This window comes from Heliangelus exortis, chromosome 8 (assembly GCF_036169615.1).
Source record: "Heliangelus exortis chromosome 8, bHelExo1.hap1, whole genome shotgun sequence".
NCBI lineage: Eukaryota > Metazoa > Chordata > Aves > Apodiformes > Trochilidae > Heliangelus > Heliangelus exortis.
Genome location: NC_092429.1, coordinates 14313848 through 14340852, shown reverse-complemented (window position 1 = coordinate 14340852; position 27005 = coordinate 14313848). Strand labels below are relative to the sequence as shown.

At 38.7% G+C, this 27005-nt stretch overlaps 1 protein-coding gene across 4 annotated transcripts in view; it reads left to right on the top strand.

Annotated features, from left to right (window-relative positions):
* The first annotated feature begins 8466 nt into the window (after positions 1 to 8466).
* Positions 8467 to 27005, top strand: part of TTLL7 (tubulin tyrosine ligase like 7) — a 64986-nt gene continuing 46447 nt past the window's right edge. For 2 of the 4 annotated variants that reach the window (XR_011727087.1, XM_071750529.1), the window contains exons 1-2: positions 8524 to 8686; positions 10128 to 10249. The gene's annotated coding sequence lies outside the window, so the exon portion shown is untranslated. Of the gene's footprint in view, positions 8687 to 10127; positions 10250 to 27005 lie in introns of all 4 variants that reach the window. The other 2 variants (XM_071750530.1, XM_071750531.1) reach the window with 2 other exon arrangements.

Sequence of the window (27005 nt, the reverse complement as noted above, 5' to 3'; positions counted from 1 at the left end):
GCGCCTGGGTCGGTTTTATATTTTTGCAGCTTTTAATTCTCATAAACTATCCTGAAGAAAAGACTTTGTTTACATGCTGCCTTTCATTGTGCCACAGGATCCCCCCAGTTTATTGCACAGATGAGAGGAGAGGAGAGCATGGTAACTGGTATAGGAAATGAAATAGTGCAGGACAAGAGAAGCAGCAGACCCCTAATCTGCCACTGTCTGCTCTGGATCCTCAGCTGAAAAACTCTTCTATTTTTAAACAGAAGCATGGTGCTTTAAAGAAATGAGGCTTTATTATCAGGTTATCCTTTCTACATTTGCATCCTATAAATTACTTTAAAGAGGGATAGAAAAGCTTTCAACACATGAGCTATTTTTTGAATTGGAAATCCACACAAACTTGGTGCAATCATTTCACAGTGTGCTGTTCCCCAAGTCCTCACTCTACACATCTGTTTTATAATCTCTGTTAACAGTTCCCGCTGGTGAATGCTGAACAACAAAAACAAATTTTCAGTCTTTGAAAATACTAGGATAAGAGTAAATAGACATTATGCAACCCATAAATAATATTACCTATGTTGGGGTATTCTTAGTTCTCCAAGTTAACCCCTGCATTTTTTATATTTTCTAAAACCAGAAATTCCTGTTGTAAGTAACAAGCAAGATTTGATTGAAAGGGTTAGGTAAACATAACTATTGCTGAGCAGGGAAGTTTCTTCTACAGTCTGAATTAAACCTCACATACCTATGCAGACAAATATTAAGTTCATATGAGGTTTGCAGTAAAAAGAGCTCCATCTGAAAGATAAGACAAAATGAAAAATCCTACAGTCTGTACTGCAGAATTTCAAAGGAAAGATGCTCCAATTCCATGTGCCTCTTCATCCTGTTGTATCAGGGCTTTGACCCTCCCCAACACCCATGGTCGCAGGAGCTCTATTTAAGTTCCACTTTAAGCCCTCAATACTTGCTGGAGCTCACCTGGAAGCTCCTGTCCAGTCCCAGTCCAGCCCTGGTCCCTCCTGGTTTTCCCAGCCCATGGGATGGCTTCCTAGCTTGGTGTCAGCCCTGCATCATTACTGTGGATCTGCCCAGCAACTGCTGGACCTTTCTGCCTACGGACTGATTACCTGGCTTTGCCTTGGACCTTCCTCATCACCATGATGCTGCCTTATGATACAGGCTCCTGGCTGGGTCTGTCCATCATCTCCAGGTCTGTCTTGCTTACCTTGCTTGGTCCCTGTGGGACTGGTCCCTGTGGCATCCCTCTTGGCTCATGTTCCCTCAGCAAGCAATCCTGATCTTGCTGCCTCCTGATATGTTGCATCTTTGTAATATAGATCTGAACTCTTGAAGGTTAATTTAATTTGTAGACAGCTCAGACTGCTGTCCGTAGCCCAGATTCAGTGATTACTTCCACTCAGTGCCTTCCTATATTCTGTATTTCTTGTATGCAGAGCTCTCCCATCTAAATAGATAGTGGTCTTGCATTGCTCAGTGCTGTATGGCACAAGCTCAGATGTGGCAGGATTAACAACATTCTGCAAAAGAGGCTACTATATTTATAGACATAAGCATTGCTGTAAGTGCAAAGGGCTAGTCCTTGTCCCCACTACAGAAACTTCCACTTTCTCTCTGCAGAAATATCTTGCCACTTCTATCGTGCTTCTGTCCTCTGCTGTGATATCCCAGTTTGAGTGGGTGAGAAGTGATGTTGTGCTGACTTCATGCTGCCCACCTTGCCAGGCCAGCAGCCACTCCTGGAAACTGAATTACAGTGTAGAGGTACTGAGCATCTGACTCTATTTATAGGCAGGTCAGCACTGATGGATCAGGGTTCAGTACATGTGGTTGGATACCTTTGTGTTTTGCAGCCCAGTGCCTTTTGCAGGACTGGTATTAGTAACATTTTCCACTGTTTATGTAATTTCTTTATATTGCTGCCATGGAAAAGGAGATATTGATTCTGTTGTAATTTTATTATGCTGTTCTTTTAGTATTATGTATTTTAGTATTATTTTTTATTAATTTATGTATTTTGTTATGTATTAATTTATGCATTTTATATATTTATTATATATTAATTTATGTGTTTATTATGTATTTTATTAATTTATGTATTATTAATTTATGTATTTTAGTATTATGTGTTTTAGTATTATTACCTACCTGGCAATGAAATTACTATGAATATTTTATCAGTGTACTACATGGTACAGCTATCTCTAACATGCCTTAATAAAGAAGGGTGTAAGTATTATTTCTATGTTATAGGTGAAAAAAAGCATGTATACTAGGAAAAAAAAAAGATTCTATAGACCTGTCACTGTCATTGAAAAGTGTGTGTTATTATTACAAAGTAGTTTGTATAAAACAAAAATGCTTTCCCCAACAAACCAACAAGTGTTACCCATGCAGCTGGAAAATGTTTTGAGGTGCAATGGAAGGCCCAAATATACAGGTTCTCATATCACCTAGGATTTTTTAAGACACTTGTGTGCAGAAACATTGAGGATGTAAAATATTAAAATGTTTTAGTGGTTCATACTACTGAAATCCAAACCAGATGAATATTCTGCATACAATTTTATTTTATTTTATTTTATTTTATTTTATTTTATTTTATTTTATTTTATTAAAGATTAACCCTTCAGTAGTTCTTTTCATCTGAAAAATATTGTATTTTTGTATCAGGTAGGTAATTTAGTTACTTTTAGATACAAGTTTTTACATTAAGATTTAAGAAATAGTATTGCTAGTGAACTCTACTGTAGGACTACTTTGCACAACATAAATTCTGAAGATAGTATATGAAAAAATACTGATTTAAACCCATATTTAATAGGAAACATTACAAGGCTGTAAGTTAATGCACCTTAGACTGTTTTATAAACTTTAACATATTTAAACATATATATGTTTATTTATAACATATTTATGACATCCAATCTATTGAGTGCATAAATAGGATCTGACTCCAGAGGTTCTGTGCTAAGAAGTGTACAAAATGTGAAGTAAATTTCTGTGTTCATCTAAACACTTTCTCAACCTTACACATTCTCTTCTGTGCCTTTTGACAATGTATTTATATGATGGGCACAAATTCATCGCTGCCGTGACACTGAACCAGCAGCATTGAATAAATTTGAATCTGTATTGATTTCCTTCATGGAGATGCACAATAGTTACCTGACAGGAATGTTGTGAGAGTAATTCTTGTACAGTATTCTTCAGTGAATAAAAGCTTTGCAGGTGGGGAAGGTATATTAAGCCATGGATTTAATTTATTTAATTTAAGGATTTAAGGATTTAATTATTTTTCTTGGAACCCAGATTGAAATTGCAAAGCATCAAGAGACCCTGATAATGAAAATAAATGCAGACTTTGTTGATTGAATCAATGTTTTGAAAAGGTTTAGAACTTCTTAAGGTTGTAAAGTTGAGATATCGATTATCTTTCTTAAAAATAGTTATGGTGATAGTGATTAATACAATAAAATACATAATAACTGTCACATTAAGCAAAAATTGCTCACTTCAGACTTATTTCAATAAAGACGTATGAAGCAATTTTCAGTTACATCTGGTGTGGATTGAACAAATGTGAGAATGTTCATACTATGAAAGAACACAAACTACATAAAAACAGCACAGCTTTACTGGGGCAGAAATTTCTCTCATGGTGGGTTTTTCTTAGTGGTTTTTTTTGTTTGTTTGTTGTGTCAATGATTCCTGACCATACTGCTTATATAATGGTTTAATTCCTATGTCCTACTGCAAAGGAGGAGCTGTGCACACCCTGCTACTTGGACCTGCAGGCCACTAATAGCACAGGGAGCCTTCAGTAACACTGTATGAGCTTAGCCTAATTTGTGAATATGAAAACTGGTTTTATTGCCTGGATGACCACATTAACTTAGTTAACCAGCAGATATATATTTCCAAATTTCCATTTGTCTTCAGCTTACTCCTCACTTGACTCACTTGATTATTTTTTTTTTTTTACTTGTTTGGTGGCTTCTCAACCAAAAAGAAATGCTTCTTCAAATTCTGGTACTGCCTTTTGCTTAAACAGGGTCAGACAACAGATGGGAACTTTAAATGAATATTTGAAAAAGAACCTCCAAGCTTTGATTACTCAATAGATAAAGACACTGAAATGATATTTTTGTGTAGCTAAAAATAGAAATACTTATGTCTTAAAGCTGTTCGAAAACATGTCTGAACCAAAGGGGCCCCATTAAGCTTAAATATAATTGACTGTAGTCTATAGATACCCTTGGTGTTATGGTATCTGCTTACATCAGTACTGAACTTCACCCAGAGTATGTTTGGAGTGATGAAGACTGTTAAAAGTTATTGTATAGGAAATGCTACATTGTGTCAATATCACACTGCTGGAGCTCGTAAATTTATACTGATCTGTGTAATAAAAGATATTTAAAGCAGCAATGAACTCAATCAAGCACATGTTTGCTGATATATACAAAAATAACAAGCCATCTTGCTGGGCATTTGATTTCCAGGAGATAATCCCAGACAGTCCTCTGAAGATTAGAGATGTGAGATAAGAAGCTGTGAGGGGCTGGCAGTGTCTGCCTGAAACACCATCCCCTCTTAGCAGGTGTTGGTGCTGCTGGGAAGCTGCTGCATGGATTTTGCTAACGCACTGACCAGATGGGTTGTTATAAAAGAAATGGGTGTTGCTCTTTGAAGCAAAAAATAAGGTTGGGCTGCAAAGTCTTGTAGCAAGATTCCTGAGGGAATATGAAGTATAGAGAGGGAACTTGAAATGAATCTTGTTTCCTCATTGGTGATGTTTTGGTGGAAAATAAACCTGTTCAGAAAAGCATAATTAACTACTTTGTAAATATATTTTAAGATGAATGTCATGCAAACAGAAAAAAACAAAACTGTAATAGCTAGGTTTAAATTCCTACAGCTACATTCCAGTCCTGTTTCAAAGCTTTGGAATTTCATGACTGTTAACTTTATTATTTGGTACTCTGTCCTTTTAGCATTCCTCAGCACTGGCATTTGCATGATGACACAACCTGTTTAAAATCAGAGGAAAAATTTAGCTTCAACTTTTCTGGACCACATCAGACTGTGCATCCTACTGCACCTCTAAGCTGATGGTTCAGTGGGTAGGAGAGAAATAGGTTTGCATTTCAAAGACTATTTTATGATTTTTTTCCCAAGGCTGATATTCTTTAGAGAATTTAATTATTGTCTTTGTAACTTGAAGAAATGGTATTTACTTGCTTTGAGATGGACTGCATATATGCAGCATTAGAGTACATAATTATTCATGTTACTAATGACAAGATAGGTGAAATAGGAACTCTGCTCAAATAAATAATTAACCTTTCTCTGAACAATAGGATTGATCCGTTTGCCCCCATTGTTCTTCTACTATAACAATTAAAGTCATAAAGGATCCCTGGCTGGAAGAAAAAATAAACAAAGAAGTAAATTAATAGAAATATGTAGATTTCTGAGAAATCACATTCTTTCTCATCTCTGTTTTTCTGTTTTGCCTGTGTTTTTCTGCTTGTGAAATTTGTAAGATGATCTTCATGCCATGAAAGGTATTTTTATTGCTATTTTATTTACAATAATTATCTAGGTACATCTGTTGTCTCAAGTGCATCAATGTTCAATATTTAAACAAGCTCAATATTAAAAATAAAATTCTATTAAATGCTCCTAATCATGCATCTGTTTTGATTTCTACGTTTTGTCAGCTCCAACATTTCAACACGGGAGGTGGTGAGTACTGTTTACTTTCAGAGTAATCCAGAATGCAGATCACTTTAAAAAAAGTAAATCTGATCTGCTTCTGGGAAACAACAACTAAAAGCACATTCTGGAAGTGATTAGTGCCTCCCAGGAATGGAGAAGAGAAAAAAACCTTTGTGCTCTCAGCCTCTGGTCTTTACTGGGAGGCTGTTTCATAGGCTGTGATTTCCCAGCAGAGACCACATCCGTTCATACCATCCCTCCTCTAGAAAGGGAAGCATCAGCTGCACCTTGGAAGTAAAGCTGTCAGAAAAAGCCTCCCAGGAGCAGAGCACTGCACAGTCTGTTGCAGAGCTCCAGGTTTGCCTGTGAAGTATAAACCAACAGCTGGGTACAGTCTCTCATCATAATCTCTCATTTATGATTTGATGCACTCTCTACAAGGTACACATCAGATTTCAGGGTGTAGAGACCTGGTTTAGGGTACAGAAGGCAGACATACAGCTAAAACAAAGCAGGCAGGATCTGCTATAGGCCTGAAGCAAGCTTTGGCCTGGAGATAACACGTAACACAGGTAAACCTTGTAAATGGTTTAATCTGCAGTCAGTGGCAGCATTCCAAATGACTAACAAAGAAAATCAAACCTTTCCCCACAAGCATCCTATAACACAGATTTCTCACAGCTGTGAGAAAAATAGAGTGTACTTACGTGGGAACAAGCTTATAGCCCATTGCCTTTGCTTTACATGGGATTTCTTTCATTAATATTTAAATCTGTTCCAATAGATGCCTACTTATACAAACAAGCACGTGAATTTCCATTAGATTACATGTTTGTGGGCAGAAATTGCATCTCTGCATCTCTTTTTGACAAGCCTAACAAAGGTTTGAGTGGTAAATAAATTATAATTTCTGCATATCAGTAAAACCCACAATGTAATCTGTAATCAAACCCAATGAAAAATACCATGTCTATAAAAAGTAAGAAATTCTTCAACTTTACAAGCTACAGATCCCTGCCACACATGAGAAAAGTCTGACATCTCTGTAGGATTCCCTAAGCAATTTTTCATGTGGCTTTTTGTACTTGCGAGACTACAAGCTATTTCTCTTACCAGATTACCTTGCAATATATATATATATATATAAGGGTTGGACTTGATGATCTCTGAGGTCCCTTCCAACCCAGCCAATTCTATGATTCTATGTTAAAGTAGAACAAAAACCATAATGCTCATCAAACTGCAATTAAATTTTCAACCGACTTGCTGCACATCATTAAATTTTGTCAATTTTCTCCATTCCAGTTCTCACCAAGAGAAAAAACCCCTCTAAACTAAGCTTACTGAATATGTTTTTAACTACCTTAACCTTAGACAGACCGTTGCGGATTCTCACAGAAGGCCTCTTTTAGCTGAGATTGTACAGAAAGGGTTAAAGAGAAAATTATTTTAAAGTCATGTAGTAGGGACAAATGTGTGATGTAAGAATGGTATAATATGAATAAAGGAAGTAATTAATAAAGCAGAAGAACCCTCAAACATTAGCAACCAGAATAAGTCAACCAGAGTATGGCTAGTTCCACAGTAAACATAAATCAGCCTAAATGCAATGCCATGGTAATTTCCACTGCTTGTGAATCTGGGTCCAAGCCTTGATAAGCAAAGAGTATACTGCATAATCTGCTGAGATGAGGGATTAAATTTCACTTGGGCTTTTATTTATTCTTAAAAAAAAAAAAAAAAAAAAAAAAAAAAAAAAAAAAAAAAAGCATTTGAAAGCTTTTTATTTTTTGAATAAAATTATTCTGCCGATAACATTCTTTAAAATCTTATTTGACAAATGCTTCTTCAGTTTTGTTTAACGCGGTTCTCTGATTAGGTCTTGTGCCTTTCGCTAGGATGCGAAGCTTTTCAGCAGGAGACCGAAACGTCTCTTTCAGAACGGCAAACAGCAGCCAGGCACACAGGAGGAAAAACATCGGCTTTAAGACCAAACGGGAAGGGCAAAAATACAGTTTCAAAACGCGGATACATCCGCAGGGCCGCAGAGATCTCTGCAGGTGAGGACAGGAGCACCAGAGCCGTACTCTGTCCGCACACAGCCGCCGGTACCCGCTCTCCCGCCCTGCCGCAGGTCCTTCCCCCGCCTCGCCGCAATCTGCCGCTGCCGCCGGGACAGGTAGGAGGTGCCCGTGGCCTCCGAGTCCTGAGGGCGCCCGCGTAGGCTCCTTCTCTCCGTACCTCACGGCGGTGCCCGCTCGGTTCTCTCCGGCCAGGGGTTAGTGCTCGTCCCGCACTGCTCCGACCTGCGCACCTCCCCCCCGCCCCAGGGCGGTCCTCCGCAGAGGTCCCGAGGCGCTTCTCCTCAGCCTGAGCCAGGCCCCGGGCGCTTCCGCCCCGCGGCAGCCGGCAGGCGCGGCTCGGAGGGGCCAAAGAGAGGCGGTCGCGCCCCAGCTCACGGCGGCCTCGGGCCGGACGGGGCGGGTGAGGCGCTGCCCGCGCGGTTGCCGGGTCTTCTGCTCGCGTCCTCGGGCAGAGAGACAGCGCGGGCCGCTCCCATCGGCGGCGGGCGGGGGGAGACCGGTGTCCCGGCGGCGCTGGCCTCCGCCGCCCGCCCCGCTCCTCGGACACCGCCCGCCTCTCTCCTCAGCCGCTCTCTTCGCACATACCTGGGTGGGAGGGCCCGTCCTCCTCGCCCCGCCTGGCCGGCCGCCGGCGGTGCCCCCCTCGCGGGGAATGGTTTCTCCCGGCTCCCCGCCGTAACCTCCCGCTCCTCCTCCTCCCGCTAGTGCCCGGCTCGCCAGGCGCCGGCTCGGATGCTGCCGGCCGGGAGAGCCTCGCCGCGCCGCCCGTGAGGCGCAGGGCGCTCCGCCCGGCCTGGCCCCACGGCACCCCCGCGCCGCCCGGGAGAACCGCAGTGCTCGGGGCCTCCCACCCTCCGCCCCGACAGGTAACGATGAGGGAGCGGCGCCTCGCCTCGCCTCACCCGCCGCCTCTGGGCCCTCCGCCGCCCGCGCCCGCGGGGGTCAGGGCTGCCGTCCGCGGGGGGCGCGGGAGCGCCGTCCCCGGGGAGAAGCGGTGGAGCGGCTGCCCATGGTGATTCAGCATCCCCGCCCGCGAAGGAGGAGCGGCGGGGGAGGGCAGCCCTGCCCAGCCCGGGGACTGCGGGTGCCGGGGAGCGGGCAGGGGTGCCGGGCAGCCGGAGGGGCGCGGGTCACACCTCCAGCCATGCCGGAGCGGCCTCTGCTCGGGGCGATGCTCCCGGTCAGGAAGGCGGGGAAGGGCCGCCAGCCCCTGCAGCTTGTCGGGCGCCCGGCCTGAGGGCGTGCGGACTGCGGTAAAGATGTTCCCGCAAAGGCGGCCCCGGTCTCGGGCATCGCGGTTCCAGCAGGCAGCGGCCCCTGGGGAAGTTTCCTGGATGCTGGGGCAGCCCTGGTGTTGGGAGGGGACGGGAAGGGCGTGCGTGTCGCAATGTGAGGAATGAGGAACACGGAGGTGTTTCAGAACTAAAGATGTTAATTCCACCCCCGCTTCTCCCCGATTTTTGCATGCGAAGTCCCATCATATGTGCAGGTCGGACCGCATGTACCTCCAGGTCCCTTCTCAGGCGGTTAAGGTTAAAATGGGATCGTCTGTTTTCCGTGATACCCAGCGGAGCCTAGAATGTAGAACAAGTTAAATCTCTAGAGATGCAAGCCAACTATCCACATGTGCTTTTGGTGCTTAGTTGAAAGTCTATAATCTGTGGGATCTTTTCTGAATTTCAGCTATCAAAACCATCACACATAATTGTCATCAAACAGAAATGCAATTGATGCTGGAATTTGACCACACTGCTAAACTCCATGAAACTGACTTAATATCCCAGAGTTGATCGGTTTTGTGCCTTTCTTTTGTACCAAAACCATATATTACTTCTTAACCCATTAACCAAACAAGTTACCCCTTCAGTATACTTTTCTGGCGAAATCCTTCAGTAATTTTAAGTACTAGGGTGTTAGTACCTAGATAAATAATGCTCAGAGAAATCCTGCTGGTTGTTTGCACAATTAAAAGACTTTTCTCTGTGGAAATTGGATTCTACAGACTATCTTAAGATACATAGTGGCTTCACACCATTAGAAGCTTTTGCCCCTGTTTTAGGTAATAGGGTGTAGTTTTAAATAGAAAAAGAATATATGTCAATCCTGCTTTGGAAAAAAAATTACAGAAGCAGTTATTTTTCCCATGCTTGTCTATATGGTAAGTATAATATCTACACTAACATATGAAAGTATTGTTTTTGAAGTCAGATTCTCTGAAGGCTAATGTTACAAAGTTTCAGAAAATTATGTAAGGTATTTCATAAAGAATACAGATTTCTTTCACAAGGAATTTTTTTTTTTTTAAAGAAAAACACCACCTTTCTGTTTCTGATGGTTTGGACACATTCCATATACTTCTGAAAGGATCTGCCCACCAATTGGGGAATGTTAGAAGAGGCCAGGAGATCAAACCTGTCAGCAGTTATTAGGTAATTATTCCAGTAATTTAGCAGTCATTTTAGTAATCTGAGGCTCTTTGAAAGCTGATGGTGTTAATTTGGCAGTGGATGTGAACAAGCCTGAGGAACTAGGAGAATAATTGGTCAACAAGCAGTTAAACATGTGTCATCTTGCAATCTTTTACATAGCTAGGATTTTTTTCTAAGATTTTTATAATACTATATGTTGATATTGAAAACCATAAGTATATTTTTGAAGGTGAAATGTGGCAGACTCATGCTGACTGATGAATGTGCTTACTCTGAACTGTCAGCATCAAAAAAATCTGAGATATGATTTCTTGATTTTGATCTCCATCTGTGGATATTTATTAAAAGTTTTACAAGTCTCTGTCGAATACATATGGCAAATGAGTAGTTTCTCAAACTTCTGCATTTTCTTGTGTTCTGGGGTTGGTTTTTTTTTGAGGGGGGTTTGTTAGTTTTCTTTGGTTGGTTTTTTTTCCCACCTGTATCAATGCTGTATTAAGGAGTATTTTTTTGCATTTAAGAGATACTTGCAAATGTCTTGTACAAACTGAGTACACATTATTAATTAAAAAATGCAAATCCTTAAAAAAAGCCAAGAAAATTGAAAGGAAATTTTAATATCTGAAAAAGAGAAACTGGTATCATTTTCCAAGCTACCTTGCATCTACTTTTAGAAATCTTTGTCTCATCTTAAAAATTTAGTCTTAAAAATGTGTTTGTTTTTTATATGTGAGATACTAATTTGTGTTTGTTTTGTGCTGCAACTTTAGCAGTGTAAAGACAGTTTATTGAAATTGACAGTGCTTAGTTCTCATACCTGTAAGTTGCTGCAAACCTTCAGTAAATTTTGAGTGCTGTTACTTCCCTGAAGTGTTGTGACTTTTGGGCCAGTTCTAAATCACAAAGACACTGAACTGCATTGGTAGGCTTTGTATTCCTGAAGTCCCTGAAGAAAAAGATGAATATTTATCAGTCAGTCTTCTACATTTTTGATGAGCTATTGCCATCATCCGTAGTTGACACAGTGACTCTGTAATGATCTGAGGAGGGAATAGTTGTATTTTCCTGAAAGAAGGGTACAGTCTGTATGAAGATAAGGGGAGTTAGTATTATTTGGAAAGATGTACAAACTGTCAAAATTAACAAAATTCATTGCAAGGACCACAGCATATGTATTGGGGGATATATCAGCTGATTTTGGTTTTCCCTTGTGAAGTTTAGAATATTTAGCCTCAGATGCACTCCTGCTTTTTACACACCTAGGAAGTTAATAGGGGCCATTTGACTTAGGGCAGTGGCATTCAAATGGCCCTTATTAAGCATGAGGAAGCTCTTTAGAGCCTCATTAATGCTTACCTAAAACCCTGCCAGAATGGTACTTTGTGACTACTCCTTATGCAGACATTAGGAGCTGCGGCTGAAGTTTACTGGAACCAATAAGCCCTTTTAACATTAATATTTAAAATACTAATAGATTTTAGATTTAGAATGAAGTTCACTGATGTTTACTACACTGATGGGTAAGGGAATCATCTATATTTGAGAACGGATACTGGAGAAAAGAAGTTGACATGCTGAAGCAGTCAGCCTTTGAATCTGTTGGGCTTTTTTTTTGTTGGTTTTTTTTCCTCTTTCCCAGTAACATCCCTCTTGAAGCCAGGAGGTTTTTCAGATCAAGAAGTTCTTTAGTGCCTCAACCTACTGGGTACTCTTCTTCATGGTGGTGGATGCAGTAACCTACAGATTCTGTCTTAGGTTTTTGCTTGTTCCTAGTGTTCTTCCTTGCCTTCTCACTTAAATATTCATACAGCTGTACAAAATGGTTTTAAATTACTACGGCAATAATTTATACTTACTCATCTATGTTTTACTCTTCCCTGGAATTCCATTGCCCAGGAAACAAACTAAAACAGGACAAATACTTGGTTTGGTGTTTTAGAAGGCTAAACAGAGCATCCATAATGGTTTTTACCTTCAGTATCAGTTTTAAACTGAATACAGGGTCTCCAAAATGAAGTCTACTGTGTATAGTTGTAATACTTTTTTTTCCAGTCTTAAAAATATAAATTCAAGTAGTTTAAAATGTTAAAAATATTTGTATTAATTAAAAAATATCTTTGTTTCAGAGGCAATATTTAAGAATATAATTGTGTTTTTCTGTTCTGCATTCATCTCTGGGAACAAAGGAACAGTACTGCTTTAAGGAGAGCCCAAATTAACAATAATGATGAAAGAAATACAAAAGAAAGCACTCTGACTTAGTGCTCACTTTTCAGTTTCCTTTTTGTGGACTAAGTGGCATGCCAATTCCCACGTACACTTGTGCTTGGTTTTGGAAAGATTCCAGATTGAAGTCTAATGTGCACCACTGCTCAAATGCATGTTAGATGGCTGCATTACTGTAAACTGATAGAAAAAGTAACTGCTTAAAAATATGGAAGTGCTTTATGCTGCGGTTCAGAAGGCCCTTCTGGCCAGCAGCAGTATCAGACCACTCTTAAGAAGAAATACCAAATCCAATTTTCCTGTGTGCTAAATGCTACAGAAAGAATTGAGTGAAGTGTGGGCTTCACAGTTAGACAGAGTGATGTGTTGACAAGTATATTTTCATCCTTGCTCAGTAGCAAAATGCTAAATATATTCTTCTTTGGTTACATTAAAGTATGTTTCCTTCCAACTTTGTCCTTGGTTTGACATATGTTTGGTTTATTTTTAGCACTTGAAAACCAGCACAGTGATATCCCATAGGGTGCAGTGGAAGCATTGGAGTATAGCATGAGAAAATGAGATCAGATGCCTAATACTGAATTCATGCAGGTGAAGAGGCAAAGCTTTACATTTATTTATGAGCATAAAAAAGAGTAGACTGACAGGGCAGAAGACTGTGAGATTTGATGGGGAAGTAGTTCTTATTTGCTTGCTCAGGGTGGGCATTTCTTGAAAGTATAGAATAGAGTTGTATGATATAAGTCTTCATTTTCTTTGCTTGTCTGTGTAGTTCTCATGTGTTTAGTGTTCGTTGAACAATAAATTTCTGTGAATTTGTTATATTGTTTTATCCTTACAAGCTTATCTTGGTGGTGATGGGGGTGGGAGTAATGTGCTAAAAGACTTCATATGAATTATTGATGGAAGAGATCTGAAAGATGTGCAGTTTATTCCCTCAGGAAAAACCCGCCCTTTTAATTACATTTTATTTCATATGGCTTTTTACAGGGTTTATTTTTTATCTTTGTCATCATGAAGTCTTTGAAAGACTACAAATTACTAGTGAGCATTAATGTTCAGACATTAAGTTGAATAAGATTTTTTGCTTAAAAATGAACAAGAGTGATAGGAGAATATGACTTTGGTACATTTTGCATAATTTTAAAAATAGAAGCATTTTCTGAAAAGGATGCTTTTAAGATGAAGAATATATAATCTGTAACTGAAATAAAGTGTTACTGCAAGATGAGACAGTTATGTATTTTGGACTTCTGCAAGACCTTTAGTAGAGTGTGTAATCTTGTAGGATATTGATCCAGTGCAGCATCCACAAGTAAGGAAATAGAAGAAAAGTGAGGGAGCAATAAAGAGTTAGATTTTAAATTCTGAATGTCAGTTGAGAAATCATGTAGTCTATGACCCCAAGAAGTCACTTAGAAAAGGCAATATATTACTTTCTTCTGCTGCCTCTAGGTATGAAGAGAAAATGAAAGGCCATTGTAGGCTTTCTGCCAAAAGCAGCACCCAGGAATGAAAACACATATAGGAAGCAAGTCGTTCATATTTTCTGAGAAAATGGAATTAAATTTTTGATAAATGAAAATAAAAAAAAAGATACATTCTTGTGAGTAGGTGTTTTGGAATTATGCAGATAGTCAGTGCACCATTTAGTTTCACTGATAAAGAAGAAATACCTCTCAAGTCAGTTGTGGGACATGTACGCCTGATGCTGTTCCAGCTGTTTGAGGATAATACACTAATGGTCCAGTTGATGCTGATGAGGAGCCAAAGGGAAAAGTCACCTGTGGGAAAAGATTTCTGGAAGGATGCCCAAATTTCACTACCACTTGTTCTCTTCCACAAAAAATTGTCTCCATTGGTTGCACTGAGTTTGCTCCTATAGTTTCCCACTGTTTCAAAGAGCAGAAGCAAAAGAGACGTTCTTGGTTCAGAGAGAACATTTACTCTAACAATGCATAAGCTAAGGGGAGAGGAAGGAAGAGGAAATGCCTTTCATGTATATTGTAGCCTTTGTGCATTCTGCTCCCAGCTTCATTCTATCTGTGATTCCTGAAGGATGACATTACAGCAAGTCGGTCTGCAACCAGTTTCTGATGTCTTTCTCCATCATACTAGAATCTGTTTCTCTACAGTACTTTTATCTTTGTAGGAGAGGTGGGACAGCAGCAGTGCAGTCAGTCTTGCCTAGCACATGCAATGGGCCTGACTGCTGTGTAACTGACACAAAAGAACTGAACGCAGTTGATTTCTCCCAAGTTTTCACCATTTTTTTTCCTATGAGGAGAAATAACCCATTTGAATAAAAGAATTTTCTAAATGTTTCATTGTCTGATGTCCTTTGTGGCCCGTAGTCCACCCTTACTAAAATGTACTGAGCTGTCAGATCAGACCAGCCTTAAGGAAAAAGAAAAATAATATGACAAAGGAAAGTCATACTGTGAAATGATGTCAGAAAAAGATTTCTCATTGATATTAATGAACACTGTAAAAGGAAAAAACCCAAAAAATGAAAGAAATGCAAATGGAGAATACTACAGGAAGAGTTATCTCAGGAAAGGAAGTAATGTTTCTCTTTCCATCACTTCACCTAAGATTGTGTGTAATTTAAAAATTGTTCTGTAAGGTTGTAGTCCTGGCCTCACTGAAACCAGACAGGTTTGATTTCAAAACCTGAATCTCACTGGTCCAAGGCTGGAAGAGTGGATAATTTTTCTTATAACACTAATAATTTTTCTTATAAGAAAAAGTATTATTTTCTTATTATAACAATTTATGAACTATTCATGTTCTTTAGCTTACTTCTCTGTTACTATTTTATGTTCTTGTGGTCTTGACCTCTTAGTTCTCCATTTGGAGAGATCTTTGTTCTACTTATGGTACTTCATGTCTCCTTTCCAGTCACTGAGTCATTTTCTGTTTTTAGATTTTACTTCTCTTTACCTTATTGTTATGACAAAATCCTACTGACTTTCTTCCCACAGCTCATGTCACACTCTAAGTAAAGTGGGAAATAATGCTTTCTTTTCTTATAATTTGTATCATGACTTTATTTTTTCAGCCAAAACAGAGGGAGAAGATAGCTCGAAGGGGTTAAATAACAGATCTAAAAAGTGCTAGGGATAGGCTAAACGGGAAGGAGCTGCTGCTGCAGCTTGGCTTTCCCTGGGGTACAAGCACTTCCTGAAACTGTATAAGCTGTCAATTATTGATAGAAAAAAATCTGTTTTCAGAAGGCTGATTATTCAGATAGTTTTATCAATGCAGCACTAATGGTAAGTGATTTCATTTTGCTATTTCTACTGCAGAATTATTTTAAATCTGTTTCTGCACCAGTGGGAGCAGAATGACTGTTTATTCTGCAGCATGTAATCTTGTCAGTTAAATCCCTGATAAATAAACATTTTGCACTCTTATCGGTATTTTGTATGCAGAAGAATTTGGTATATCATCCTGTGACATGTTGCTGCTAAGTTCTTTTGGTTTATTGCTCCCTATTGCAGGCTATGTTAATTGAACCTTCAGTTTGAATGCTTATGCATTCTGTCCACCCCCTATATTTTGGAATGAGCTCTTTTTCCAGGTTTCTTGGACCTCTTACCCATCTGCGTGTTCTTTCTGATCTATCCTTGTGCTTACAGTTTATCTTTCCTTATAATACAGAGAACTTGATTCAGGAACATCTTCTGAAATCTTGGTCTGTTATCAAGACAAAGTGTTTCTGGAGAACAGAATGAAGCTTTTTCTGTGGCTCTATCTGTAATCCCACACCAATCCCTCTTTCTGACCCTGTTAATCTTACATGAGCAATGAAGTACATTAGACAGCTGAGGGGTTCAGAAAGCAATACCTGAAGCCCAAAATCTTTGTCGAGAAAGAGAGAAATTTGGAGGCAACTGCCATTTTTAGCAGTAATCTCTGCCATATTGAAGGTTTGATTTAAATGGAATGTAGTTTTGATGAAGATGACATATGGGTTAGTCTAGTTACCAAATGAGGCTGTGTCTTAATCATATTCCTGAACTGTGCCACCAGCAGAACTGTTCTGAAAATGAAACACTGTGATACAAAGTCCACAAAAGTCAGTAGAAAAATTTCTTTTTACTTCACTGAGCAATTGGAAAGATCCTTTTGCACATGGTTTCATCTCATTTACACTGTAGACTTAGGACAGATTTTGTACTTTGTTTACATTTCTTCCAAATGATGGAAGTGGAAAATTTCTTAGGAAAAAAGTTTCCTTTGAGCAGTCAAAGGAGGATTAAAAATTGGGAAGAAGTTTCATATTTGTGAAATAATTTATTTAGAGTCCTGAATCAATAATGAGCTAGGAATCCCAGTTTGTTCTCCATTTATGTGTTTGGTTTATCAGTGGTCTTAATTCTCATTCTTATTAACACTGTTTGTATTATTTACTGACAGATTTATTCTTCTGGTTCATAGTCGTGGCATAATTTTTCTATACCTTTATATTTGTAAATGAATTTGTCTCATTTTGGTGCATTTCTTTTTCCTTATCTGTAGTCATCAGGTGAATATGATATTTGCTGGCTACAAAAAATATGAAAGGTGTGACATATCGGAAAAAAGTCAAAAGCACAAACCAATAAACATTATTTCCAGCCTTGGGTAACATGATGATTTAAAAAAAATACGTGTAAATCACCTCTCAGTCAATTTTTGCTTTTGGTTGTGGTGGTCTGTTGCTATAACATAATAAGAAATTAATATATTTGTTTCTTTTGAATATTTGAAGACCAGTTTACTTTGAAGGCAGCATGTGTTTGTGTCAGTTCATGCCTTTCTTCTCCATTAAGAATACACCTTTTAAAAAATACTAGAATAAAGCAACAAAAAATCAAATAGAACCCTGCTAAATTAATTGAATATCCCACTGCTCTAACTTCTGGATGAGGACTCTTGTTTCACTACATTTCACAAGCACAGCTTTCAACCAACACACAATGACTTTTTTTTTTTTTTTAAACAAAACAAAACACAAAAACCACACTCCAGAGCCAATTGTTTTTAAGTGCTGCTTTTTATGAGCTGACCAAGATGGATGAGGACAGAGCTAACTGTGATATTGGTACAGACTTGGGATGGTACAGACTTTTGGTACAGACTTCTTGGGATATTGGTACAGACTTTCCAGTATGGTCTCTGTACTTCAGGGACAATGTATGATTATTCAGTAAATGAAATGTTTAATACTACAGAGTTGCATCAGTAATACTGTCATGCAGATGGTATGCTATTCTGATCTTCTGAGTTAAAGCATATACTGAAAATAACTTTGGTAGGCTATTCTCATGCTTCATGCTTTTAAGTAAAAATTAAACCTAGTATCTATGAAGTCCGATGCACTTGCACATTTTTCTGTGTTGCATTGAGTATTCAAAGTATCCAATTTAGAGTCAATATTCAAGGCATGTTATTTTTCTAGGCTTTCTGACTTCATGCTGTATTTCTCTACAGGTGAGCAGTATATACAGGAAATATTCCTAGAGTAGGATACTGGAGTCTCATCTCATAACTGATGAGGATAGTGACTGTTTCAATTGCCTACAATTGTTAAAAATAGCATGACACAGTGTTGGGAGCCAATCCAGCCTTCTAAAGGAATTTCTGTAAATTGGGTCAGTTCCAGTTACAGAAGCTTCTGAGGACTCACATCCTTTTGAAACTGCTGATTTTTCTCTTGTTTTAATTTGCAAAAGTATTTAAAAATCAGTGGTACCTCAGTGAGCCCCAAGTACTAAGCTGTGGTATGGAAAGCATTTTTTTGCTGAAATGTTTTGTAGCTGCCAGAATTGCTGGCTGGCTTTATCAGCTGTTTGTAAAGCATTACAAGCAGTGAGTGTTGGTTTCAGTAGCCTTAGTGGTAGTGTAGACCAACTGCAAGTATTTTGGATTATCGTTCTTTACAGAGTAGAAATTCGTAGAATAGTCATTAAAATCTTAGAGATCTACCAGCCCTCCTACAACCACACAAGTATTCTAAGAGGAGCTAAAAAAAGTGGTTGGACATGTCAGTGTAATATGATAAATGATTTGGTGATTGTATATGAGCAACTTTCTTGTACTTTGAATGGATGTTTCTTGTGAGCGCATTCAGTAGCTTCTTCATGGCCCAATTTTTGCTTAATGTTTTTCACATCAAGTACTGAAACTGCAAACTAACGTCTGCCAATTTGTATTTGTGGCTTCTGTGGGAGTGTTATCCTTGTTACTAAACTAGAAAACATTGTTATGTGGCAGCATGTGAATTAGGATGATGTAATTCTCAATCAGAACTGTTGTGGGCCATGTGTGATGATTGCAGTATGCATCTAGAGATGCTTAAATAGATCTATGAATGTTTTGCCTGCAAAATATGAGATGTAATGGAGCATACTTCATATTTTTAAGCAATCATTGCAAACATAGCAGCTTCATTACATTCTCAAACTTCTTCTGTTTTACAAGGGCAGCTATGTAAAACGTTAAATTGTTCTTTATTGTTGGCTGATTCCTAAGATCTCTAGCCCTTGACTGGGAAATTAATCTTTTGAGAATTGAATGATAGAAAACCAAAGGAATAGTTTAATTCCAGTAGTCGTTAGTGTGTGGTGTACACAACTTAAAATACTCTGTGATAAATGTTGGTGTATGTCAGCATGCTGTAATGAAGAGCATGGATGGCACACTTCAAAGTCTAAAGCAGAGCAGAAATGTACCCATAGGTGCCGCAATCTAATTAGTCTTCCAACTCTCCCTTGTTTACTCTTTCCTGTACCAAAGCCACGCTGTTAATGTCAGCCTTCAATGCCACTGCTACACATGATCATTAGTGCACATCATCTCTGTTTCTCTCATTATCAGCCATGGCTCTCTCACCACAAAGAACATCAGCCCATAGTGTGTGGCAGTCTGGCAGTCAGCATGGATTCCTGCAGTCATGGTCCCCAAGACAAATCAATCAAGGGTCCTTCAGATGTTTATTTTAAAGGGAATAATTCATCTGAGGTGCCAAGGCTTCATCCCTCCTGTGGGCAGTAGGTATCATACCACTTGGCTGTCTCTTGCAGGGCAGATGTGGCCAATGTACTCTTAAGGCATTGGATGTTTCTAGGCTGAAAATGCTTGGATCACTCCAATGCTATTTTAAATTACAGCAGATTGCTGAGGTAGATAAAATAAATAGAGGTGGGTTTCAATTCAGCAATTATCAGGGGAACTTATTGTAGTCAAGGGTTAGGAATACTTTCTGCTCTGAGTTAGTGAAATGCTGTCCTGCTGATAGATCTATGGTGTTATCAACAGTTGTCAAAGTGGTGAACATTGGTACTAGACCTGTGCATTGTCTATACCTTTTGCTGACAGAGAGTAGAATATCAAAGCTCATTTTTTTAGCAAGTGATGCAGATATATCTTTTTTGAAATAAAGATTTTTATTGTATAGAAATGTGGTTGCACTTTGGGTTGTTTGGGCTATTTTGTCAATGCTTTCCTTGCCATTATAAGTGCTAAATAATGTTTTTAAAAGTTCCCTGCATTTTATTTATGAATTATTGATTTATAAGTCAAACATGTGATTTTCACTTGCCTTGTGAATTAATGTATTTCCTATGCTTTACTGGACAAGAAAAAGGTTCAAGCATTGTCTTTTAAAATTGCAGTCCTGTAATTCTTAGTTTTCTTTGACAGCCCTATCTATCTGTCAATATTCAGAACACAACTATGAAACTCTATACTGCTCAATTTGCTAGCAGTCAGAATTATGTTATCACATTAGAAAGGGCTTTTGAAGGGTGAGAATGAGCCAACAGATAGTCACATTGTGTGCTCTGCTATGAAAGACACTTTAGAGGTCATTTTTAAAAGAGAAAATCAATCTTCAGCTTTGAAAGCTTTGACATTGAATTAAATTTTGCCAAAGATTTGGTGTTTCCTTTTAGACAATGGTTGAATGCAGAAAGAAGCAATATTGCTTCAAGACAAGACTGAAAAGACAAACACTACTTCTGTGCCCTGTTCTGATCTCTGTATATTGCAAACAGGAAATGATTAATTCCTGTGAAACATTTATCTTGTGACATTTCCACCATTTTAACAGCTTCTAATACATTTCCTGTTTTCTGAATCACAGATATATACTTAATTTGTAGACCTTTTCTGATAATAAACAATGAAAAAAACAATCCAAAGCTGAGAAGTGTGAAGTCAGGAAAAGCCAAAAGAGAATCTCCCGTGAGCTGAGACTGCAGAGTTTCCAGGGCTCTGTATCAACACTCAAGGCTTAGCCTTGGAGCTGGCACTGAAGGGTTCTCTTCTGACCATGCTCCAGCCATCCAAGATAACACCTTCCATGTCCTCCAGCAAAAGATTGTCAGCAGACTGTTTTGCATTGTGTTTTAAGTTGAGCTGGGAAAGTCAGGATGGTTTGTGCCTTCAGTATTACTAAAGAGGCATTGTAAAATTATGTTTATTTTAACAGCTGTGCTGCAGAAGGCTAAGACTGATTCTAGGGCCTTTACTGATTGGGGTCTGGAGTGGGTAACAGCTGTTGTAAAATTAAGTTCACACTAAAGTAGCTGTAACTTAGGGATTTTTAGAGTCCTGTTTCCCTAGGTTGGCTTTTTTGGTTTGGTAGTTTGCTCAGAGAAATTTTGGAAGTTATAGAATTGCTGTCCATTTGGATAAAATATTTAGGAGAATTATTTTACAGTTTAAAAAATTCTAAGTTTTGTCAATTGTGCTGTTTGTATTCTTGTATAGTTTGTAGCTGCCAGTTTAGCAAATCAAACACCTGGGAACTCTGTATATTCACTTTATCTGAAGGAGCTGCTGAATAAACATCCCATCTCATTTGATGGTGAGAGCAAAGACTGTTGAAATAAATCAGGTTCCTTTGACTTCAGAATATTTTGAACCAGATCATAATGTGCATGCATTTTTAAGCCACCTGACAGGTAGCCTTTTAAAATCAAGCTTCTCACTTGGACACATTTAGTTTCCAAATAAGGATTGCTTTTTGCATCTAGAATTTCTCTGTAGGAGTGAGAACTTGCTACCAAGTTGTATTTTTGGCATATTACAATAAAACTGCTCAGCTATGCTTGTTTGTAGCAGGAAACATGCATTTTGTCAAGACACACATTTAAAAGACTGTGAAAGGTTTTAATTCTGCAATATAATTAGTGCATACTGTTATTACCTTCCTATTTAAGGGTGGTGGTGAAGAAAACATTTTTCTCTTATAATTTCTGTTGATGTCTCAATCTCATTTTGAATCTGCCTTTACATCTTAGTTCCAGATCAATAGTAGATGATAATTTTGTATAACTGTAATAAAGAGCAAACCCCTCACTATGGTGTATTCAAACTTTCACACTCTTAATATCTAAGAAAATAAAAAACTTAATTATTTAGGTCAGCCTGGAGAAGTAGAACTCAGAATGTTTGCTAGGTCAATGCTCTGAAGGTTATTTTCACTTCTTTCTTTTTAATCTTTCTGTGAAGTTTTTGTAATTTGAGTTTCTCAGCTCATTGAGGAGTGGGAATTGCAGCAATGTGGTGTTGTCCTTGCATCCTTATGGTCATCTGCCAAGTTCTGTAACTGTATCTTCAGTGTGTCTCCATTTCAGAGTGAAAGCTCCTTATGTCAAGAGCTCTGTGGATTTCTTCCCAGCTACTGTTCATTTCCAGACACTTTTGACAGCACTGAGTAAATTGCACTAATGGGCTCAGAGGATAGCAGCCTGCTAGTTTTAAAATCTATTCTAAAATATTCCACTGTTGGTGAGTGATTACTTGTGTGTATACAAAGTATGCAGGAAATTAAAACTGACAATCTAGGTTGTGTAGCCTTTCACCTAGGTAAAAACAAAGACACTTAAGAAAAGTTAGTTGTCTTTGAGAGGTCTTGCTGTATGTGCCATGGCTTAAGATATGAAGTCATATTTTCAGTAAAGTACATACAAAGCCCATGGAGGTTTTCAAGCTGGTCACCAGTAGTGTCTCAATAGCTAGAAGGAAGGAGGAGATTCACATGAAAAACAGTGCATTGAGTGATGGTGTTGTCTCTGCTTTGGAATGTGGAGTATTTTGATAGCAGATGATTCTACAATTCTTAATGCTTAAATCTATTAGATTAAATCTATTTTAATTGTGCATGTGCAATCTGGTCTGGTTTTATTAGGGTACACAGTAGTGGTTTCATAGTTACTGGTATGATCCAAGTTAGATTGAAGAATCTCATTGATTCAAGTGTTCTTTGGAATAGATTTCTCAAGTTGGACCACTTTAAGTTTGAATTTGACTCCCCCTTCTCTATTTTGATTGGATCACTTAATTTTTTATTTTTTTTTTTTCCCCCAGAATGTTTACTCTTCAGGAAAAAAGCAAAGGGTCTGATGACATGCAATTCCTATGTAGAGATTAAAAATAGTATCTTCAGCTCCACACTGGATCAGATTGTTAACTGAAGGATCATGAAAGGCAGAGGTCACTTGTGAGCAGTATGGAGCAAATAATTTAGAAAATAAGAGAGGGATTTGTTTGTAAAGACTTCTGTATAATCTAGATCAGAAGAATGTTTTTTCAGGCAGCTTACTAACTTCATTTGCATAACAGCAAAAAATACTCTTAATTTTTTCATTTCTACAACATAACTTTTTGTCAAGGAAACATGGATCATTCTGTTATATATGGGACCACCTCTTTCCACTGTCCCCACTTCTTTCCAGGCACCCTTGTAATTTGCTCAGGCTGTCAGATGGACTTGAGCATGTACTTTGGTTCCTTCCCTCTCCAGCAAGAGAAGCTTACCTCTTCTGTCCCTTTTTAATTTATTTATTTATTTATTTTTTCTTCTTTGTCTTTCTAGGACAGGACTGTGTGCAGTGAATCTCTCCTTCTGGCTCGCTCACACCTTTGCCAGGCAACAGTAAAGAGAACATCTCATCTTTTTTTTATCCCTAGAACAGTTATTTGAAGTACTTGTATGTATAAGAAAATCCTAACCTGGTGCAGATGCATTCATTTATTCTTCACAAATCTTTCTCCATGTATAGGTTAACCATTTTTGTTCAGCCAACCTTAAACAGTGTGAGCAATAAACCTTGGGCAATTTGTGTATATCACAATTTTAGGAGAGAAATGGTTTATGCAGCAGGAACTTCAATCCTTTTCTGCCTTGAGTGTGAATTCATAGATCCCTGATAGGTGACTTGCCAAGGTTAAGCATTCTCCAACAGTCCTAGGTGGGAAATAGAACACTTACTTCCATGATATTAAAAGCAATTTCTTAGAAACAGGTGTTTCAGGTAGGTTACTAGAGAGATACCTCTCTGCAGTGTTGTAGCTGAATGCAAATCATAGATATGGTTCTTTTATAAGTAAAAACTTGGTCACATTTTTAAGAACTGACTTGGAATCTGATGTAATCTTAACCCAACAATGCTGCTGCCATTGCTGTTGGGTGATCCAATGGGCCCTGCAATAAGCTTTGCCCTGTGACTGGCAATGCCACTGGGGCAGCAGAAGCTGCCCACACAGTGGTCTGTGCTGGACAACTTTTTCCTTCAGTGTGCCTGATACAGCTGTGCTCTGCCTGGGATTTGGGCTGGGCACTAATAACAGATCAAGCAATGTGAGCTAGAAAAATGTGCCTGGGGAGGACCTGGGTCAGAGAATGAAGTAACTTTGGGGATATTTCTGCTGTATAGAAGTCAAAAAAAGGAAAGACATAAGGGAGCTCACGGCTGTCAGGGTGTGTGGCATTGCAGTGTGGCACCTCTGGCAGTGTGTGCCCCTCTCCTTCCAGCTCCCTTCCATCAGCAACAGCCCTTAATTTATTGCTCTCTGAGGTGTGTTCCTATCATTCTCAAGTGACCCATTCTCCCAGCTCCAGAACTGCTCATCATGAAGTGTGGTCTGAGGAACAGTTGCAGTTTAATTGATAGGATTGCAGTTTCCTCAGTAGCCTGGTCTTAGGTTTTCCTGTTGCAGAACTGGAACTTCCCATGGTACTGCACTGAGGGCACACAAAGCATGGAGGTCTAAGCAGGAGCAAGTCTACTGCTCCTATGGCTGAGCCTACACAGCTGGTGCCCTGGGTACTGTGTTCCCCCACATGAGATGCTGTGCCTCTCATCTGCCACTTGATAAGGTGGGAAGAATAGTTGAAACTGTCCAGTTTCTTTGGACCTGTGTTTGCCCTTTGGAAGGGACAAACGTTGTGTGTAAAATGTTTTGGAAAACTACTTGTAATTTAGAATTGCTTGTGTTTTGGTATTCAGTGAATTGGTTGTTTTGAGATGGGTGACTTGAGAGAAGTGAAACAATTTTAAAACAAGTTTAAATTATTATATACAAGCTTCACGCAGACTACAGTTTAGCTTTGTTTGCATAGTATAGTGCTTGTAAAAAGTAAAAATTCTAGAGTAAGTTTGAATACAGTAATGGTCTTTGAAGAATTAAGTTTAAATTGGGATTCCACAAATAGACTGTATGTGTCAGTAACAAGATCTGACATCATTAGAGGAGCACATGCTTCATCTGTGATGATGAAAATTATGTCATCCATAATCTTATCAAGAAAAGAGTCACTTCACTGACTTTGCAGAGATTTTTGTGCAAGTTAGTCTAATTGCTTTGTTTTCCACATGGCCAAACTAGTGATTCCATAGAATACTCTGAAAGTCACCATAAATCTTTACCAGTGTCCTGGTTTGGACCAGGTTTAGTTTCCAACTCCTAAGTCTCTCTTCCTTATTCTCTCTCTTTATTAGGAAGAGGATGGGGATTAATAGAGAGCATCTGTCATGTAGTAAATTGCTGGCCCAGCATTAAACCATGACAAGCATTAAACTCCTGTATGGGTGCTAGAAAGTTGACTAGTTAAAAGGCACAGACCTCCAGTGTTGATGCTTTCTATTTAAACCCAAAAGAAAATGCTTCTCAGAAGAGTAGAAGAGTTACTATAGAAAGAAAAGCAGTAATTCCACAACATAGTGCAGCTGGGAGCTTTGTGGTCCACCCTGAGAATACAGTAACTTTGGGTAGATATTTTTCAGCTGAATGAAAGCTCTATGAACTACTTGTTTTTTATTATCTTATCATAGCTTGTAAATCATGCTGTATTAGTAAGGGCTGGTGTTTCTCACAGGGAAATATTAGTTGTCTTGACATTCTTCCAAATGGGTTAAAAGTTTTTAGCCAGTATAGTATAGGAACAGCTGCTGGATACTTGTGAATGTGCACAGACATCCTTCATGGGCTAGCAGACATACTTCAGTACTATTCCCAGGAACCAAACCTGTCTTGTACTCTGGTGGTATTCTTAGCTAGAGAAACAGGTAGTATGCAATATTCAGTAAGTTGTTGTGCCCAGCACTGCTTTTCCTTCAGTATTTTTAAGAAGGCTGAATGCTCTGCTTTCTTATCTCTGACTAATTTTACTAGTCCAGCAGGCAGGAGGACTTTCAGGCCACCTTCTCAGATGGCATCCAAAACATTAAAACTTGAAAATTATCTTTCAGTTTTAGTTTGATTTATGGAGGGATTTTCCTTAACAAGTTCTGGTTCAGCAAAGTATGTTGTGAGTAGGTAGGGCCCAGAGTTGAACATTGTCCAACTATTGAACAACTGTGATGTTGAACGTTGTATCTGTGTATAAAACATTTGTTCTTTCTAGACAAATAAACAGGGTTTCATTTTAGTGTAAATATGTGGCACTTAATTAAATGGACATGAAGGGTTGGTAACAGTCGTAAAATAACCATAATCTGTTCTTTTTATCCTTTTATGTTAATGGACTGGTAAGGGTAAATTTCTGTCTTGAAATAAGACCTTGCAGCTCAAGGTAACTGCTTTTATACTTCATACCAAGAGGGTGACTTGTCCCTAATAGGAGAGTATCTCTCACTTTTTCTCTCTCTGACATGACTGTACACACTCAGGGAGACAGACAAATAAAAAATGAGGATTTGTAAGTTATGTTTTGGGAATTTTGCTAATGCACATCTGGTCTACTCTTATGGCCTAATTGTGTTTCACATCATAAGTCATGCCTGAATTTGACTTTACTGTGATTTTCTACTATTTATAGCAGAAGAAATTCTTTGTGCTCTATATAAAGCTGTTTAAAATAAGTTTTGCAGTCACCACAGGTGACAATATAAACTAATCTAAAGCTAGTGTAAGGAACTGTGGGCACAGATGTAATTAAGAGAAGTGAAAGCATTTAAAAATCAGTAACTTACACTGTGTATGTTTTGAAAACTCAAAGATTTTTTTGAGGCATCCTGTCAAAGACAGCATTTGTTTATATGGAGACTTTGTTCCAACAGTGCTGCATGCCTGAAGTCATGTAGCAGTGTGTTTAATTTTATTCCTGAGCTTTCTCCCTGTTTTAGCCCATTGTTCTTACATGCTTAAGCAGGACCTAAAAGACTTCTTAATAAGTGGGATTTTCACTTGTGGTAGTATATTTATAGAGGAAGAACACCTGAGATGTTGCATTGGTGTAGAAAAGTAGTATTTT